At 41.7% G+C, this 12,416-nt stretch overlaps 1 protein-coding gene across 1 annotated transcript in view; it reads left to right on the top strand.

Moving 5' to 3' along the window:
• Nucleotides 1-12,416, top strand: part of ADAMTS5 (ADAM metallopeptidase with thrombospondin type 1 motif 5) — a 76,467-nt gene that overhangs the window by 38,180 nt on the left and 25,871 nt on the right. The gene's annotated exons all lie outside the window — the stretch shown is intronic.

Genomic DNA, 12,416 nt, shown 5'->3' with positions numbered 1-12,416 from the left:
GTCAACTGTTGGACACCAATGGGCCCATGCAATGACTTTGTGTAGTAGTAAGAGTGACATTAAGGTGCTGCTCAATGATGGGCTATTAAATACTAAAGGATTTGCTCTTGAATAGCATCTCAAAGATTAGGGGCAACAACTTACCTGAAAACACATATGTACCAGTGGAATCCTTGAGAGAGTAAGGGTGGTGAACTTTGGCAAGTCATTGGAGGGTGCTATGATACAGCTTTTGCTATTTGGTCGAGTAGGTGACCCAACCCGCTGCCACCATTTCCTGGTAAATTGTTGAACTTAGTGGAGTGTCATACGATGAGCTATTGGCAGTCAAGTAGCCTTCAGATTGCTCACGGGCACATTGGATACGGGGGCTCCTATCCACACCCATACTATCTTCCTTTCGGTTGATTGTTAGATGCTGTTAAGGGGAATGCGCTCTATGATGCCATTGGAGACCACATTGGAGGTTCAGCTGGTTGATAAAAGGGACATAAGAGAAGTTCTTTATGTTGAGCCTTTGGACGCTAAGAGACCCAGATGTTGTTCTGACCAGGTGCCATCTTTTGTCTGTACCCACTCCAAACCACAAGATAAAAAATGAGATGATGGCATACACATAGCACCATTCCCGACCTATAAAATGCATTTAATCTTTGTAAACCACTGGACCCATTTTCCAGAATTAGCTACACAGGAAACTTCTTTCTACCAACCATAAAATAATATTTTTTCTAGTCTTTTAATCATCTGTCCTTAGAGGTTTGTGGGCGATTGACTGAAATTAGTCTGAAGAAGCCTGGCATACCACTGAAACAATTTTAGATCCCATTTTTACGGAGATGAAATGTGATACGTCTGGTGCCCGCGTTGTCTGTTACATGACTTCTCACATTGCAATCCTCCAGTGCCGGACAGTTGTTACCAATTATTAAGCAAAGAGGAAGCGGGCACATGTCTTGGTTATATTTACAAGTATTTACAAAGATCATATAAGAGATTACATCTATTTTTATCTTTTTGTTTCCTGAGAATGTCAAGAAGGATCTAACTGGTTAATAATGTTTAGCTTTATTTATTCATGGCACCATGTTCCTGACACTACTCTGGTCCTCAGCACATTATAAACATATGGTACGATGAAACTGGTTTGTGGGTCTTTTAGGGCTTAGGGTTTTTTTAGGTCCTAAGTTTATAGTCCTGGGCACTTCCTGGCCTGAGGAAAAATGACTTGACATTGACACTTGTTGGCATTTTTACCTACAAAGTGTGAGAAACTTATAATATACTTCTCCTCTTTGGCCACCAAACTGTATTGCTCCTTGGTCCCTGTTCTTCTATATGTTTATCCAAATTACTTTTCTTGATGCATATGAGACCTCCAGATCAGCAAAGGATTCAGAACCAATATCTGATAACTCCATACAACTCCTTTATCATCACCTCAACCAGGTAAACAGGCTTCCAACCAGGGTAGGCTCCGGGTTTCAGTAGGCCACTGGGCGACAGAGCCTCCATGGGCCCCCTTTTGCAATGAACTCACTTGGCAGCATTAAAAATTCAGAAACTAAAACAGTCTCCTGTTCTCTAAAATATCCACTAGTTTATCATCCCAAACAGCCCCCTCATGGGTATTATATATAAAGCCACCCCCAACCCCCGTGGATTCATAAGACACAGCCCCCCTCACCTCCATGCTTTCTTATGTACAGCCTTATGTTGGCACCCCCAGCAGCTCTGGCCCGTGTATGCACAGTGCAGGTGCTTGCCCTGATTCCAACTACCACCCTCTACCCAATACCAAATCCCATTTTCCTTGGGTTGCTCTGCATAACAAGGCACCGTTCAATTCTCCATGAGTTTGCTGGTAGTGTGACATTTTTCTTTGAAAATAATAAGAAAAAAATCCTAGTTCACACTTTCATGCCCAAAGTTTAAACTTTCTATTGACTCTTAATGGGTCATTTTACTTATAAGGAGATTTTACCAAGGATGAACGGAGCTTGGTCTTTCCTGAGATTACTTGAAGATCTGCTGTATTCTCCACCCAAGGGACTACTTTGAAATATATTAAATTTTGGATAAACCAGACATGGGGTTCTCTTCTACAGCATAAGGATCCTTGTTGACTGCTTTGGCATGTAGGAATTCTTGACAATGTTTAGTCACTTGTCTTGAGGTTCATTAGGAACATGTGAAATAATCTCCATTGCATTGTCCTATTAGTTCTTACACATTGGAATTAACCACCTCATCAGCGCTTGGTCACATGGTAGAATTTCCCCTCCAATGAAATCAACGGGACGCCATTGGGTCTATATTCCGAGAAGATTCCACTAGAAATGTACTACATGTCAGACTAAGGCAAAGTTAGAAAGCCCAACCTTTGGCAGATTGTCCATCATGCGAGTGTAGCCCTAGATAGTTCTTCACCATATCTGGTGTCATCTTTTTTTTTAACTATTATTATACAATGTTCATAGATTGTATATTTTGTCTAAATACATCTAAGCATTTTATCATGTTTAGAATGTTCTGAGCTTGGAAAGGATAAATGATGTGTAGCTCGGTGTTTGCTCAGTAAAGATAACATGAATACTTATCTGAGTCTATGGATTATTCAAGTATAAATCCATTTATATTTTGAACTTGGTCCAAGCGGCGTCTTGCTCTGATCTTCCTCTCCGTGTGTCGTATTCGGATGGTCCTGCTTATCCTCCAAGTATAAACTGATTTAGTCAACACAGCTGTGTTTTCGCAAGCATGACCGCCATCCCTTCTGCCTTTCTATATCTTTCCGTTCCCCATATGTCAATTCCCTAAAGGACTTGCTTTTGTCTTGCTTTTGGTTTCCATTGAGCCGCTAAAATTTCTACAGTACATTGTTAATTTCTAGTATTATTACTGTGTGCACTATTTAAGGGCAGCTTCAAACAATTTCACCAAATCCAACTTTGTGTAGCATGAAATAGGTTTTGCTTCACTGATTTTGGCACGGTTGAAACTTTTCCTGTAGCCCCCGCATCTCCTTTGCAAGAAGTGCCATAAACTTTGGCACCTAATATGCTAATTTGGCTCAATATTGTAAGGTGGGTGCTTGTGTGGTTCATTTTCTAACCAAAGACCACCCACTTGACAGTAGGGGACCTAACTAGGATATTAAGTGCCAAAACAAACAGAACTGACTGCTCAGGGACGGTGCTGACTAGAAAAATCTACGTCATAAATATTGGAACAGCATCTATTAAAGGGGTTGGCCATTTTACATCATGTTTTTTTGTGTGTGTAAGTTTGGGGGGGGGGGCAGGATATCAGGTAATTTACCAATATACATCTATTAATAGTTCTGCTTACTTGATATGTAAAGTCTTCTGTCTTTTACCTCATCAGGCAGAGATTCCTGTCCATAAAATAGCCGTAGATGAAGGGTCACTGTCCATGAGCAATCACCCTGCCAGGACCTTGATCTTACATTCATGAATACTATCATAAGGTCCTTGCAGGACGATTGTTCTTGGACAGATAAGATCACATGACCCTCCATCTGCTGCCATTTTATGGTCAGGAACGTCCAGGTGATGAGGTAAAAGACAGGGGGCTTCACTTTACATATCAAGAACGCGGAGAAGAACTATTAATAGATGTATATTGGTAAATTATCTAATATCCTGCCCCCCTCATTTATATACACATTACAAAAAACATAAGGTAAAGTGATTTTCCCCTTTATCCTTTAATTAGCTTCACCGAATAGAAGAGAAAGGGTGAAAATAAAAAATATTTTAAAAAATGATTTAGAAGAAATTAATGTACGTTAAAGGTAATGAATGGTGGTCGCACATGGGCAGTACCATTCCTTTCCCACAGGGGACCATTCTCGTTATCGTTAGGGGTCTTATACTACGTACCCAATCAAGTATGGGTATCTGATCATAGGCCTAATATTGAGGATTCAGTTTTTTGCAATTCCCTTATATTTCAAGAGCAGCAAAGTTTTACTCTAATCCCTAACAGATGGGTCTATAGGAACGCGATAGACACGCACTGTAATAGGATGGGATAGAGATAATGGTACAAACTTTTACATATACTTATGCACTCAGCCAAAGATTAACCGTTCTCAGAAAATCATGTTATAACCTCAGCGTAGTAAACCCCTGGATTAATACGGAAAGTGCAGCTGGGCTGAAATACAGCGCTGCGTGTGCGCCAGGCAGAAGCGCGGCACCACATAAAATAAGGAAACCTGCCGCCGATAGGGAGACAGGCAGCTCATGAATTTATAAGGGACACGCAGGTTATTGCCTTGAAATGGAAGGGCGGGGGAGAGGCAGACAGCTGCAGAATTCAGATATTTAGATGGGAGCTTAGAGGGGATTGAGAGCACGGCACAGGAGGGAAGAAACCAAATGTTTCAGATTTAAAGAGAATCTGTCAGGACTTACGACCACGCAAAACTGTGGACAGTGTTGGGTAGGAAAGATGTGCTATCATACTTTTGTGAATGTTGTTCAAAGCGGCAGGACTATGAAAAATTGATTTTTCAGACCAGGATTGAGGCTTCTTTAATTGCACTTTGGGGCGTGTCCTCACACTGCAGTGCTCTTAGTTCTCTACAGTGAGCTGATTCACAGCCCCTCCCTCTGTTTTGAGTGCCCGCTATAGCATTTAACCAGACTGCTGCTACAGCTTGTATTCAGGGCAAAGGGCATGTGGAGAAGTCCAATCATGAAAGCTAAGAGCGCAGCAGTGTGAGGACACGCCCGTAGAGCACTTGGAAAAGCTGCAATCCTGGAATATAAATAGGTTTTTTTTCGGTCTACTAGCAACATTCACAAATGTACAGTTGGATTCCCTAGGGATATGCCATAACTTTACAGGATGAGACTTTCCCTCTTTTGTGTTTAATTAATGTGTATGATGAGTGATGATGGCTGTTTTAGCCAAGGGGCATGAAATGTACTTAAAGGGATCATCTTGGGATTTGAAAAAAGCTATAAATGGCTGTAAAGGGATGTGGGGTGGTATGAAAACAATAGGCATCTTATACTCCTCCACTGCTCCTGCGCTCCTGTACCGACCACTGAAGTGGCTCTGCTACAGCACTAGTTTCATGCTGTAGCAGGGTCGTTGCAGTGACATACAGCACCACAAGCGAACAGGAGGCCAGAGGGAGGTGAATATAAGATGTTTATTGTTTTAATAACACCCTCCCCCTTTATATTACTTTTTAAACAATCTTTAATTCCCTCCATGAAGATCTCCTCCTAGTTGTCCATCAGTTCTTCTCTTTCTCCTTCCTTGCTGATTCCTCAGAAGTTCTTCAAAGTTCCTAATCTAGTGTCAGATTGTGGCTCGTTGGACCCACCAAGTAATATTTTACTGAGGGCCTACCCTTCAACAAACACTAGAAAATAGACCCTATTGACCTCCAAAGTGAGTTGTCTTACATTTGACTTCTGGAGCTCGATTTTGTGTCATAGCCCAGACCCACCATGAGATTCTTTGGTTCTCTGGTGGGTCAGTCTAAACCAGTCCTTACCAATTAGAAACAAATGGAATGGTGCCACCTCACTTTAAGGACCTGATCTCCTCTGGGACGCCATAATCTATAACCTCTGAATCTTGATATTGTGTGATAGTCCAGGCCCACCATGATATTCTTTAGTTCTCTAATGGGTCAGTCTAACCCTATCCTTACCAACCAGAAACAAATGGGATGGTGCCACCTCACTTTGAGGGCCTGATCTCCCCTGGGGCCCCATAATCTATAACCTCTGGAGCTTGATATTGTATTTAAGTCCAGACCCACCATGATATTCTTTGGTTCTCTAATGGGTCAGTCTAAGCTTGTCCTTACCAACCTGAAATAAATGGGATGGTGCCCCTCACTTTGAGGACCTGATCTTTCCTGGGACCCCATAATCTACAACCTCTTTTTCATACAATATAATGAAGAATCCTCTTTCTAGTTCTACTTACAGTCAAACAATGATGAAGACAGTTTTTATATTTCTAAAAGAATTTTATTTTAAAAAAAGAAGAAAGTAAATGCATTTCATTATTATTTCATGAGACAAGTCTTTCCATTGTCGAGTCCTATTAGTTTTCTGGCACGGCTAATTATTATGATAAAGACATACAAAGCATATTTCTTTATCAGCCTTAATAACATTAACCAAGGACCATGGCAGCTAACCATTGAAGTTCGGTGCCAAGCATTGCTTTGAGCTGAGTAACTGCAGCGAGTTTGTCTGAGGACACCGGCGAGTAAACTCGGAGAACTTTCCTACTTTTGTTTAGGACATTGAGATCGTGTCATTTGTTTTTCCACTTCTCGGAGATAAATGGCTTTTACATGCGACTGCTACTGATTATTACGCAACCGGAGTAAACTTAGCGCCGTCCTATGGAAAGTGTCCCCGACCTGTAGTGATTTATATGCTAATGTTGGGAAATGAGTTGCTTAAGGTGAAGACAATGAAGATTTGTCACGTAACGTTGATGGAGATGTTTCCTATCCATTCATTCAGTCGTTTAACGTGGTCCATATGCTCATTGGTCGCTGTAATTGGGTTGGCTTAGTGTTTCCCATGTCTAATTAGGAAAAGTGCCATTTATCAAATGATCATGTGGATGATTGCCTCAGTGGCCACACAAATTGATTCAGCCATTACGGGAACACTTAAGGTTTGTCTAGGAGAGGATATTAAAGGTAGAATGCTAGTTTTGCAGGCAATGCTCCATGGTATGCAAATTAGCTCATATTGGTCGATCCAAAACCCATCTGATTCGGGATATTTGATGCTCATCAGTACAGAACAGGATACAAAACGTGAATACAGAACGGAATAGATTCTTTTGATTCTTCATAATTAGTCTGAAAATTGGTAATGGTTCTTATTGAGGAGAGCATGCTTGTATATGGAGGCTTACCTGCATGCAATGCTGCGTGGGAAAAAGTATGCAGAATAGCTCTCCTCCAGAATATAAGAAGATATCCCATATTATCCAGCTAAATATGAACATTCTCTAAGTTCTTGCCACTCATTAGTACAGAACAGGATACTGGTTGACTGAATAAGTTACCTTTTGGGATATGAGGACTCTTTGTGTATGGAGATTTACCAGTGCATCATGGGAAAAATTGGATGCAAATTAGCTCTCCTTCAAAGTGAAGAATACTAACTTGTATTATCTAAACCAGTTACTGATTCATAAAAAGCTGCATCGGGGCTGGTTTACCATTGGTTTTGCCCAATTGGAGATAGTTTCCTCCCTTATAGGGGAAAGCTAATTTACATGTACAGTACTTGCTGTTAAAAACTTGAATGGGAGAAGTAAAAAAAAGTAGTACTTGAGGAGCAACAGCAGAGATGGCCTATTGAATCGCCCTATGATCCTAGTAACGTTTGTGGATTTCCATGTTTTAACATATAGGAGAAAACAGTTGTTGAATTATTCATGCGGTACCATGTAATTCATGGGCAACATTGGATATATGAGGCCTATATGCCAGTTTGACATAAGTGGACCTATAAACTGAGTATGTCCTAATATGTCATATTAGTACATGAGAATACTAACCATAGTGGGCTTGGCCCAAGATCATGGAACACTGAGTCAATAGTTTGGTTTTCATTCAGTTTTGGGTTCGGCAAGCATTGAAGTATGAGCCAAGGCCACCATCTTTTAACAAACCCCTTACACTATTATTGACCAGACCATTGGGGCATATTTACTTACCCATTCCTTGTCTGACGATCAAGCACTCTGCCGCGATTCATGAAGATTGTGCGCCCGATATCTTGCATGTGTCGTTTCCCCGCTCAGGTCTGCCGAAGTGCACCTTCTTCTTCCTGGCGTTTGTAAGTGCATTGTCCTGCGACCCAATTTGAATCTTAAATCCTGCGCTCCATCTAAATTGGTTGGATCGTTTAACAGCAAACCATCCCCCGCCCCCCGCGATTTCCGCATGCGTCACAATTCCAGCTCAAACCCCTGTTAAATACCTGTCAAAGCTGCGCAAATCCTGAAAATGACGAACAGTCTGACGAAAGTGAGCAGCACGACCCTTAGTAAATAAGCCCCATTGTATGTGCACTACTTTACATTTTCAGAAACACTGGTTGACATAGTATGACTGGGGCTTTGTGCCTATAAGTGGTGGCTCAAATTGCAATGATTATCGGTAGGCTCAATTTGACATGAATTCTGGGAGCCATAATGAATTTGGGAATGCAAGTCTGAGGTACAGAGTATAAGAGACCCTCGTGGCTGGCACTGAGTTTGCACATAACAGACTCCCTGGCAGCAGGACAACCTTCCTTAATGATAGATGTGGTACCATGTAAGGTCATTGACGTATGTGAAATATATACAGCCTATATATAGTCAGATGCTTCTGGTCAGTACTTCAAAAGGAAGTACAAGAGGGACCCACCTAGGAGACCGGTGGGCAAAGAAGCAACGTTCAGAATCCTATAGTACTAGTTTCCCGCTCTTCTTACTTCTTTACCGGGGAAAAAAAAGTACAAACTGTTTTTAGCAACAAGCTGACAGCTCCCAGATCTCACGGTTGCTGACAGGATCCTGCTTATACATTATACCTCAGCTGCCAAACAGAGTTCACTGTACAAGCTGCTTCATGCACGGCGCTGTTAAGCCATCAAGCCGTATGCCAGGTTTGTGCTGTTTGCAGGCCATGAAAAGCTGTGCTGCATTGTGGTCTACGCTATTCAACTGTGAAGAGAGGTAGAGTATGACCTAACTTTTGTATCCCACAAGTACATTTCATTCACAATAAATGAATTGTAAGCAAGCAAGGAGCCTTATAACCCATCGCAATCCATAGTCCAGAAGCAGGTCGGAACGTTAGGGAATGCAGAGGGTGCGGTCGCAACTGGGCCAAGAGGCTTAGTGGGCCCATAAGGTGTCACTTTCCCATATGAGAAGACTATTACTATAAACCATACATTATAGTCGGGGGCCTGGAACAGACTTTGCACTGGGGACCATTGGTTTCAAGTTACGCCGTGGTCCAGAAGGAACTTGGTGAAAAGACACAACAGGCCCATGTTAATATGTGTCCTTGTATGGAAACCTGCTCTTTGGATCAAAAAATGATCATGTTATATGGATTCTGGAAGCCATAATGGGTTGGACTTTCCAGATCCTTCCTCAGGGTCACAATCCCCAGAATAGTTATGGATTATGGATCTGGCAGCCAGCGTTCCAGAAGTAGCCCCTAAGAGCCTTTTTGGCAGGTCCTTGTGCCAGATGATATCTCTTATCATTTACATATCTGCCTTAAACCACTATATGCCAAATTTTGCAGTAATCTAACATTAACTTTATGGATGTAAAATATATGTTAGAGAAAATCTACCAGCTTAATCAGGTATTGTAAGCCAAGCACACGTACATGCTGGTGTGTACCCTATGTGGCAGGATATGCTCTTCTTTTTGCTCATTATGGTTATGTTTTCACAAAAATGGTTTTATAATTATGCAAATGAACCTGAGGGGCTCCAGGCTCCATAGCTGTTAATTGAGTCCGAAGACCCTCAGGCTCATTCACATAATTTTTAAAGACTTTTTTCGTAAAAACAAGGCCATGAGAGACGAAAAGTAGAGCAGTTCCTACAAAAAGGGGCGCACACTATTATGTCATTGTGCTTGGCTTACAATCAGAACCGGCACCAGCACTCGGCTTACCCGAGCAAGTGCCAGGGGCCAGGGCTCCTGGGGGGTCCACATAATGCTGTACATAAGGAATCTGTGGGGGTGAGTGGGGCTGTATCTAATTAATCCAGAGGGTGGCTGTATTTAAAATAATCATGAGTTGGCTGTTCGGTTTAATAAACTAGGGAATATTTTAGGGAACAGTACAAAATTTTTATTGCCACCACATTAGTTCACTGCAAAATGGCCCACTGAGGCTGAAACCTGGGGCCGACCCTGCTTACAATCCTTCACCCTAGTGGTAGATTTCCTTTAAATTATACTTGAATTAAAAGCCTGCATAGTATAATGATGATACAATATGCAAATGGCACTATCTCCATGTATTTGCACAACAGTGTCCCAATGGGATCATGTAAAAATCTGTGCAGTCACCGCGAGATCACCTCTTTATAGTCTCATTATGATAATTCCTTTTCTCTGCAGTAGTTTTCCAATTATCCAACAAGGAGTTAATTCGATCCCAGCTCTGCTACATCTGCGCTGGAATTCAATAGAAGATAGCATCAAGTATAAAGTGATCAGACGCCGATACGGGGGTCAGTAAATAGAATGTTGCAGTAATTACTTTTGGTGATCATTGCCCCTATTAGACAGTGTTATTCTTGTCGGTGGAGCAGTGAACAACACACATACCGATTGATAAAAGCTCCTGGAAGCCGAGCTGAATTCTTCCGCGCAGTCAGAGGGTAGATGAGGTCACAACGATTCTGTTTTGGAAATTACAGCAGACTGTTTTCACATCGGCCTTTTATGCTCCACCAGCAGCCTGTTTTAATGTTCCGGTTTTCATGTTAGTGTTTCTTTCCATAATACCCAACTACTCGTTTGGGGGCTGATTTACAATGCCAGAAGCGGGCACAAGGGCACAAGTGTTTGAGTCCTGGTGGATCTGTGCCAATGAGCATTCTTTGAGAGTCAACAGAGCTCTGCTAAATTCCACGGGGGCGCTTGTACTTCTACCTTTCTTCTTTTGCTCAAAACTGCTGACAGTCATAAAAACCCATTTAAGAGACTTTGTCGTGGCCAAGGATATGGAAAGCATTAGATGAGGCTTACTCCATGGGCATGGCTTCAGTACCGGCATACCGGGCCTGTTTTTGATTTCGATCTGTTGGCTCTGCTATCTTGTGCTCAATAAAATACATCTATTGCTTACACTTCCCTTTGGAATCTATTACTGGTTTATAATGTAACCTTGTCCCCTGGCAAAAGCCTTAAGCTTTTTCACTTTCAGCATGGGGGTTTCCTGTTTCACAGACCCAAATTTTCTAGGAACTGAAACCCTACCGAGTTTCAGATTGTTCTGTGGGAGATTTAATCTTTATTATTTCTAATAGACCTACAGGAACAGTATTATACTCTAGATTATGAGGAATATTGTGATACAAAGAACCTGGGGCTTTTGTCTGCTAGGGGTCCATTGCCTCTTGGTGCACCTCTCAGTAGAAATGAGCACATTTTCTCAAATTAATTTTGGGAGTTAGCCTATATATTCACCATCAGGTTTGATTTCTAATTAATGGTGTCCCAGTTGAGTGTTGTTCGTTGTGTATGACATTGTTACTTCCATGGATTTTCATGCCATGACAGCAGGTCAAAGTGAAGTGACAATGCCATCTGTTTACAACTTATATTGTTTCCATGAGGATTTGGCACTCAAGGAACTTGCTTGACCCGATACAATTTATTACATTAGGTTCCAGTTTATTGTCAAAAGCGATGGGCTTCGGTCCAGAACTTGGACCTTCATCAGGCATGGAATCTTCACGGAAACAATATCAGTTGTAATCAGCGTACATTCATCCACCGGTCATCCTGGAATGAGGAGGATGTGAGAATATGTGATCGGCTGCCAGGATTTATATTACATGCACTAACACCAGTGTGTTCAAGTGAGAGTCCACTTACACTTTTAAGGAGATATTATTTTTATCAGTGTAATGCCCCTGTATTTTGTCTTTTTCAATTCTATCTCTACTTTTGGAGGGATAAGCCTTGCAGAGCAAGCTTGCCCTCTTCCCAGGATTCATCCATTACAATACCAGGTCCCAGGATGCTTTGTACATGGGCATAGACCTATTACGGATGTCCCTAGCGGAGGGAGGGGGAGGTGTTCATCTTACCTTTTAATGGAGCCTAGTTACAGTCAGTGAAAGGTCAAGGTCTCGGTCCATCCATGTTCCTGGAACTCTGACCCCTCCTGGAGGTCTGACTTTTTCCGAGTCTGTGGTGTTTCATTCAGGGTGAGAAGTTTCAGACTTGCCAAAATCCTTAAATTTGTGTTAATTTGGAAGTAATTTGATTTATGTTGAATATATTCATTCATCTCTACCTATTACATACTTTATGAACACTTTGTCCAGTTTGTTTTAATGATGTGTGGGGCTTTTAGCATTATGACCTTCACAATCAAATCTTCTGACGCATCCCTATAAATTTTTTAGCAAATGAAAGGTATCCTTTTTCTTCTCATTTATGAATATATACCCACTTGAGCAGATCTTTATTACCCTCTATTTCTGTTCTGGGGTAACAATATTACCACTGAAGGGGGCGCCAAGGAACCTGATAGCTGACCCTTACACTGAAGGCTTGCACCCAAGTTGCACAGGATTCAATTCCTTTCAGGAGTAGGTTAGTTGATTGGGTAGTCTATGAGAGTGCTATATACA

This window comes from Engystomops pustulosus, chromosome 2 (assembly GCF_040894005.1).
Source record: "Engystomops pustulosus chromosome 2, aEngPut4.maternal, whole genome shotgun sequence".
In the NCBI taxonomy this organism is placed as follows: domain Eukaryota; kingdom Metazoa; phylum Chordata; class Amphibia; order Anura; family Leptodactylidae; genus Engystomops; species Engystomops pustulosus.
Note: the sequence above shows the minus strand (reverse complement) of the source record. Positions and strands in the feature narration are given on the sequence as shown.